Genomic DNA, 7,578 nt, shown 5'->3' with positions numbered 1-7,578 from the left:
CCAGAAATTCTATATCATTTCCAATTAACAATATGTCATCCACATATAATATTAGAAATGCTACAGAGCTCCCACTCACTTTCTTGTAAATACAGGCTTCTCCAAAAGTCTGTATAAAACCAAATGCTTTGATCGCACTATCAAAACGTTTATTCCAACTCCGAGAGGCTTGCACCAGTCCATAAATGGATCGCTGGAGCTTGCACACTTTATTAGCTCCCTTTGGATCGACAAAACCTTCTGGTTGCATCATATACAACTCTTCTTCCGGAAATCCATTCAGGAATGCAGTTTTGACATCCATTTGCCAAATTTCATAATCTTAAAATGCGGCAATTGCTAACATGATTCGGACAGACTTAAGCATCGCTACGGGTGAGAAGGTCTCATCGTAGTCAACCCCTTGAACTTGCCGAAAACCTTTTGCGACAAGTCGAGCTTTGTAGACAGTAATATTACCGTCAGCGTCGGTCTTCTTCTTGAAGATCCATTTATTCTCAATTGCTTGCCGATCATCGGGCAAGTCAACCAAAGTCCATACTTTGTTCTCATACATGGATCCCATCTCAGATTTCATGGCTTCAAGCCATTTTGCGGAATCTGGGCTCACCATCGCTTCTTCATAGTTCGTAGGTTCATCATGATCTAGTAGCATGATTTCCAGAACAGGATTACTGTACCACTCTGGCGTGGATCTCACTCTGGTTGATCTATGAGGTTCAGTAGTATCTTGATCTGAAGTTTCATGATCATTATCATTAGCTTCCTCACTAACTGGTGTAGGTGTCACTGAAACAGTTTTCTGTGATGTACTACTTTCCAGTAAGGGAGCAGGTACAGTTACCTCGTCAAGTTCTACTTTCCTCCCACTCACTTCTTTCGAGAGAAACTCCTTCTCTAGAAAGTTTCCGAATTTAGCAACAAAAGTCTTGCCTTCGGATCTGTGATAGAAGGTGTATCCAATAGTTTCCTTTGGATATCCTATGAAGACACATTTCTCCGATTTGGGTTCGAGCTTATCAGGTTGAAGCTTTTTCACATAAGCATCGCAGCCCCAAACTTTCAGAAACGACAACTTTGGTTTCTTGCCAAACCATAGTTCATAAGGCGTCGTCTCAACGGATTTTGATGGTGCCCTATTTAACATGAATGCGGCCGTCTCTAGAGCGTATCCCCAAAATGATAGCGGCAAATCAGTAAGAGACATCATAGATCGCACCATATCTAGTAAAGTACGATTACGACGTTCGGACACACCATTACGCTGTGGTGTTCCGGGTGGCGTGAGTTGCGAAACTATTCCACAATTTTTCAAATGTACACCAAACTCGTAACTCAAATATTCTCCTCCACGATCAGATCGTAGAAACTCTATTTTCTTGTTATGATGATTTTCAACTTCACTCTGAAATTCCTTGAACTTTTCAAATGTTTCAAACTTATGTTTCATTAAGTAGATATACCCATATCTGCTTAAATCATCTGTGAAGGTGGGAAAATAACGATATCCGCCACGAGCCTCAATATTCATCGGACCACATACATCTGTATGTATGATTTCCAACAAATCTGTTGCTCTCTCCATAGTACCGGAGAACGGTGTTTTGGTCATCTTGCCCATGAGGCACGGTTCGCAAGTACCAAGTGATTCATAATCAAGTGGTTCCAAAAGTCCATCAGAATGGAGTTTCTTCATGCGCTTTACACCGATATGACCTAAACGGCAGTGCCACAAATAAGTTGCATTCTCATTATCAACTCTGCATCTTTTGGCTTCAACATTATGAATATGTGTGTTACTACTATCGAGATTCAACAAGAATAGACCACTCTTCAAGGGTGCATGACCATAAAAGATATTACTCATATAAATAGAACAACCATTATTCTCTGATTTAAATGAATAACCGTCTCGCATCAAACAAGATCCAGATATAATGTTCATGCTTAACGCTGGCACCAAATAACAATTATTTAGGTCTAATACTAATCCCGAAGGTAGATGTAGAGGTAGCGTGCCGACTGCGATCACATCGACTTTGGAACCGTTTCCCACGCGCATCGTCACCTCGTCCTTAACCAATCTTCGCTTGATCCGTAGTCCCTGTTTCGAGTTGCAAATATTAGCAACAGAACCAGTATCAAATACCCAGGTGCTACTGCGAGCATTAGTAAGGTACACATCAATAACATGTATATCACATATACCTTTGTTCACCTTGCCATCCTTCTTATCCGCCAAATACTTGGGGCAGTTCCGCTTCCAGTGACCAGTCTGCTTGCAATAGAAGCACTCAGTTTCAGGCTTAGGTCCAGGTTTGGGTTTCTTCTCTTGAGTAGCAACTTGCTTGCCGTTCTTCTTGAAGTTCCCCTTCTTCTTCCCTTTGCCCTTTTTCTTGAAACTAGTGGTCTTGTTGACCATCAACACTTGATGCTCCTTCTTCATTTCTACCTCCGCAGCTTTCAGCATTGCGAAGAGCTCGGGAATAGTCTTGTTCATCCCTTGCATATTATAGTTCATCACGAAGCTCTTGTAGCTTGGTGGCAGTGATTGAAGAATTCTGTCAATGACGCAATCATCTGGAAGATTAACTCCCAACTGAATCAAGTGATTATTATACCCAGACATTTTGAGTATATGCTCACTGACAGAACTGTTCTCCTCCATCTTGCAGCTATAGAACTTATTGGAGACTTCATATCTCTCAATCCGGGCATTTGCTTGAAATATTAACTTCAACTCCTGGAACATCTCATATGCTCCATGACGTTCAAAACGTCGTTGAAGTCCTGATTCTAAGCCGTAAAGCATGGCAGACTGAACTATCGAGTAGTCATCAGCTTTGCTCTGCGAGACGTTCATAACATCCGGCGTTGCTCCTGCAGCAGGCCTGGCACCCAGCGGTGCTTCCAGGACGTAATTCTTCTGTGCAGCAATGAGGATAATCCTCAAGTTACGGACACAGTCCGTGTAATTGCTACCATCATCTTTCAACTTTGCTTTCTCAAGGAACGCATTAAAATTCAACGGAACAACAGCACGAGCCATCTATCTACAATCAAACATAAACAAGCAAGATACTAATCAGGTACTAAGTTTCATGATAAATTTAAGTTCAGTTAATCAAATTAATTAAAGAACTCCCACTTAGATAGACATCCCTCTAATCCTCTAAGTGATTACGTGATCCAAATCAACTAAACCATAACCGATCATCACGTGAGATGGAGTAGTTTTCAATGGTGAACATCGTTATGTTGATCATATCTACCATATGATTCACGCTCGACCTTTCGGTCTCCGTGTTCCGAGGCCATATCTGTATATGCTTGGCTCGTCAAGTATAACCTGAGTATTCCGCGTGTGCAACTGTTTTGCACCCGTTGTATTTGAACGTAGAACCTATCACACCCGATCATCACGTGGTGTCTCAGCACGAAGAACTTTCGCAACGGTGCATACTCAGGGAGAACACTTCTTGATAATTTAGTGAGAGATCATCTTATAATGCTACCGTCAATCAAAGCAAGATAAGATGCATAAAAGGATAAACATCACATGCAATCAATATAAGTGATATGATATGGCCATCATCATCTTGTTCTTGTGATCTCCATCTCCGAAGCACCGTCGTGATCACCATCGTCACCGGCGTGACACCTTGATCTCCATCGTAGCATCGTTGTCGTCTCGCCAAGCTTGTGCTTCTACGACTATCTCTACCGCTTAGTGATAAAAGTAAAGCATTACATCGCGATTGCATTGCATACAATAAAACGACAACCATAAGGCTCCTGCCAGTTGCCGATAACTCGGTTACAAAACATGATCATCTCATACAATAAAATTCAGCATCATGTCTTGACCATATCACATCACAACATGCCCTGCAAAAACAAGTTAGACGTCCTCTACTTTGTTGTTGCAAGTTTTACGTGGCTGCTACGGGCTTAAGCAAGAACCAATCTCACCTACGCATCAAAACCACAATGATAGTTTGTCAAATAGACTCCGTTTTAACCTTCGCAAGGACCGGGCGTAGCCATACTTGGTTCAACTAAAGTTGGAGAGACAGTCGCCCGCAAGCCACCTATGTGCAAAGCACGTCGGGGGAACCGGTCTCGCGTAAGCGTACGCGTAATGTTGGTCCGGGTCGTCTCGTCCAACAATGCCGCCGAACCAAAGTATGACATGCTGGTAGGCAGTATGACTTATATCGCCCACAACTCACTTGTATTCTACTCGTGCATATAACATCAACATAAATAACCTAGGCTCTGATACCACTGTTGGGTTTCGTAGTAATTTCAAAAAATTTCCTACGCACACTCAAGATCATGTGATGCATAGCAACGAGAGGGGAGAGTGCTGTCTACGTACCCACGCAGACCGACTGCGGAAGCGTTGACACAACATAGAGGAAGTAGTCGTACGTCTTCACGATCCAACTGATCAAGCACCGAAACTACGACACCTCCTTGTTCGAGCACACGTTCAGCTCAATGACGATCCCCGGACTCCAATCTAGCAAAGTGTCGGGGAAGAGTTCCGTCAGCACGACGGCGTGGTGACGATCTTGATGTACTACAGTAGCAGGGCTTCGCCTAAACTCCACTACAGTATTATCGAGGACTATGGTGGCTGGGGGTGCCGCACACGGCTAAGGAATAGATCACGTGGATCAACTTGTGTGTTCTAGGGTGCCTCTGCCTCAGTATATAAAGGACTAGAGGGGGGGAGGCTGGCTGGCCAAGGTGTGGCGCGCCAGGAGAGTCCTACTCCCTCTGGGAGTAGGATCCCCCCCCCCAATCCTAGTTGGAATAGGATTCGCGGAGGGGGAAAAGAGAGAGAGGGGGCCGGCCACCTCTCCTAGTCCTAATAGGACTAGGGGAAGGGGGAGGCGCGCAGCCCATGTAGGGCTGCCTCTTCTCTTTTCCACTAAGGCCCATCATGGCCCATTTAGCTCCCGGGGGGTTCCGGTAACCTTCCCGGTACTCCGGTAAAATCTCGATTTCACCCGGAACACTTCCGATATCCAAACATAGGCTTCCAATATATCAATCTTTACGTCTCGACCATTTCGAGACTCCTCGTCATGTCCGTGATCACATCCGGGACTCCGAACAACCTTCGGTACATCAAAATGCATAAACTCATAATATAACTGTCATCGTAACCTTAAGCGTGCGGACCCTACGGGTTCGAGAACAATGTAGACATGACCGAGACATGTCTCCGGTCAATAACCAATAGCGGGACCTGGATGCCCATATTGGCTCCTACATATTCTACGAAGATCTTTATCCGTCAGACCGCATAACAACATACGTTGTTCCCTTTGTCATCGGTATGTTACTTGCCCGAGATTTGATCGTCGGTATCCAATACCTAGTTCAATCTCGTTACCGGCAAGTCTCTTTACTCGTTCTATAATACATCATCCCGCAACTAACTCATTAGTTGCAATGCTTGCAAGGCTTATGTGATGTGCATTACCGAGAGGGCCCAGAGATACCTCTCCGACAATCGGAGTGACAAATCCTAATCTCGAAATACGCCAACCCAACATCTACCTTTGGAGACACCTGTAATGCTCCTTTATAATCACCCAGTTACGTTGTGACGTTTGGTAGCACCCAAAGTGTTCCTCCGGCAAACGGGAGTTTCATAATCTCATAGTCATAGGAACATGTATAAGTCATGAAGAAAGCAATAGCAACATACTAAACGATCGGGTGCTAAGCTAATGGAATGGGTCATGTCAATTAGATCATTCTCTTAATGATGTGATCCCGTTAATCAAATAACAACTCATTGTTCATGGTTAGGAAACATAACCATCTTTGATTAACGAGCTAGTCAAGTAGAGGCATACTAGTGACACTTTGTTTGTCTATGTATTCACACATGTATTATGTTTCCGGTTAATACAATTCTAGCATGAATAATAAACCTTTATCATGATTATAAGGAAATAAATAATAACTTTATTATTGCCTCTAGGGCATATTTCCTTCAATTTATACCGGAGTGATGGCCACACCCCTATTACAAATACAAGGGGCTCAACGCGCGCAGACAAGTGGTAATTTCTACTCATTTCTAGTTATACATGGTCTCTTTAAAAAAACCACCTTTTTGCACGATAACTTTTTTACCTAAGTTCCTCTCTTTTACAGATGACCATCGTGCTACACTCGTCCAGGATACGGCACAACGGAGACACAGGCGCAGACATGCAGCAGGGACCCGCTCCAAGGATTCTTTTTAGATTAAGACCCTGCGTAAACCTTTTTTTACTGTCTCTTGTTGATACACATCCACCGAATTCTCAGCACAATTGAGAAGGATGCTGACGTCTTGGCATGTGGCCATGTCAGAATAATGCACGTACCTGGACACAAGGGGCTTCTTACAAAGGGCACTATTTAGGCCCGGTTTATACCATAAAGACCGAATACCTTAGGGAGTGTTCGGCGTCGCGAATTTGGCCTTATATGCATCAGCTCCGAATCATTGTCTTTGGTCAAATGTTGGGTTTGCCCGGCTCCTATGTTTTGGTGCCTTACGTTCCGCTTTATCGGCTAAGGCAGCACCAGGAGAACTACTACGATTGTGCCCTGGTTCATCCGGACGAGCACCTTAGTAGAGAAAGCCGAAAACTGACTATCATGATATAGCGTGAGACTGGTCAACCACTCGATGACCTATCGGAATGTTAGAATTCCTCCGCCTTAACTAAGGGTCGTTTTCTGGCCAGGCATGTACGCACCCCGAGATCGGGAGAGTGCGGAGCCACCAGGGGCTATCTAGTAGCCCCACTGTCAAACTCCTATGGCTAAGTGAAAGTGTTAAAGCATTATAGTCCGGTTGCCTCGTTCGCTATGCTATCACCTCCTTAATAGGACCAAGACGTTGGGTTAAGTGTGAACACGCATTTTTCGCGAGCACCTCCGCATTATATGCATGGGGGTTGAAGCTGACGACTACAATCTTTCAGGTTATACACATGTATACATAAACGGCCACACAGGAGGCATCATACTACTTTCAGGCAAAAGTATAAACATAGCCTTATAAAATTTCATAAAAGCATTGTGTTTACAATGAGAATACATATCACTCAAACATAATATTCTTCGAGCACTAGGCCTCTATCAAACGAGCACCCTCGAGAACCTCCTCGAAATAGTGCTCGACAGCCACTCGGCCTATGGCCGAACCCTGCGCCGCAACAGTGGTAGCGTCCATCTCCGCCCAGTATGCTTTAACACGGGCAAGGGCCATCCATGAGCCTTCTATGCACGCCGAGCTCTTCATCGCATTAATGCGCGACACCGCACCAAGGAACCGCTGCACTAAACTGAAATAGCTGTTCGGCTTTGGCTTTTCCGGCCATAGCTGATCCACGACAGACCTCATGGCGAGTCCGGACAACCTATTTAGTTCGTCCCATTCAGCTAGCTGATCAGCTTGCCCACTGGAACGTTGAATTGTGACTAGAACAGCTTGCCCACTTCTTGATCTGTTTGACCTTGGAAGTATTTGGCCGCATCGGCAGCGCTCGCCGCCAAGTC

Source organism: Triticum urartu, chromosome 6 (genome assembly GCF_003073215.2).
Source record: "Triticum urartu cultivar G1812 chromosome 6, Tu2.1, whole genome shotgun sequence".
Classification (NCBI taxonomy): Eukaryota; Viridiplantae; Streptophyta; class Magnoliopsida; order Poales; family Poaceae; genus Triticum; species Triticum urartu.
Note: the sequence above shows the minus strand (reverse complement) of the source record.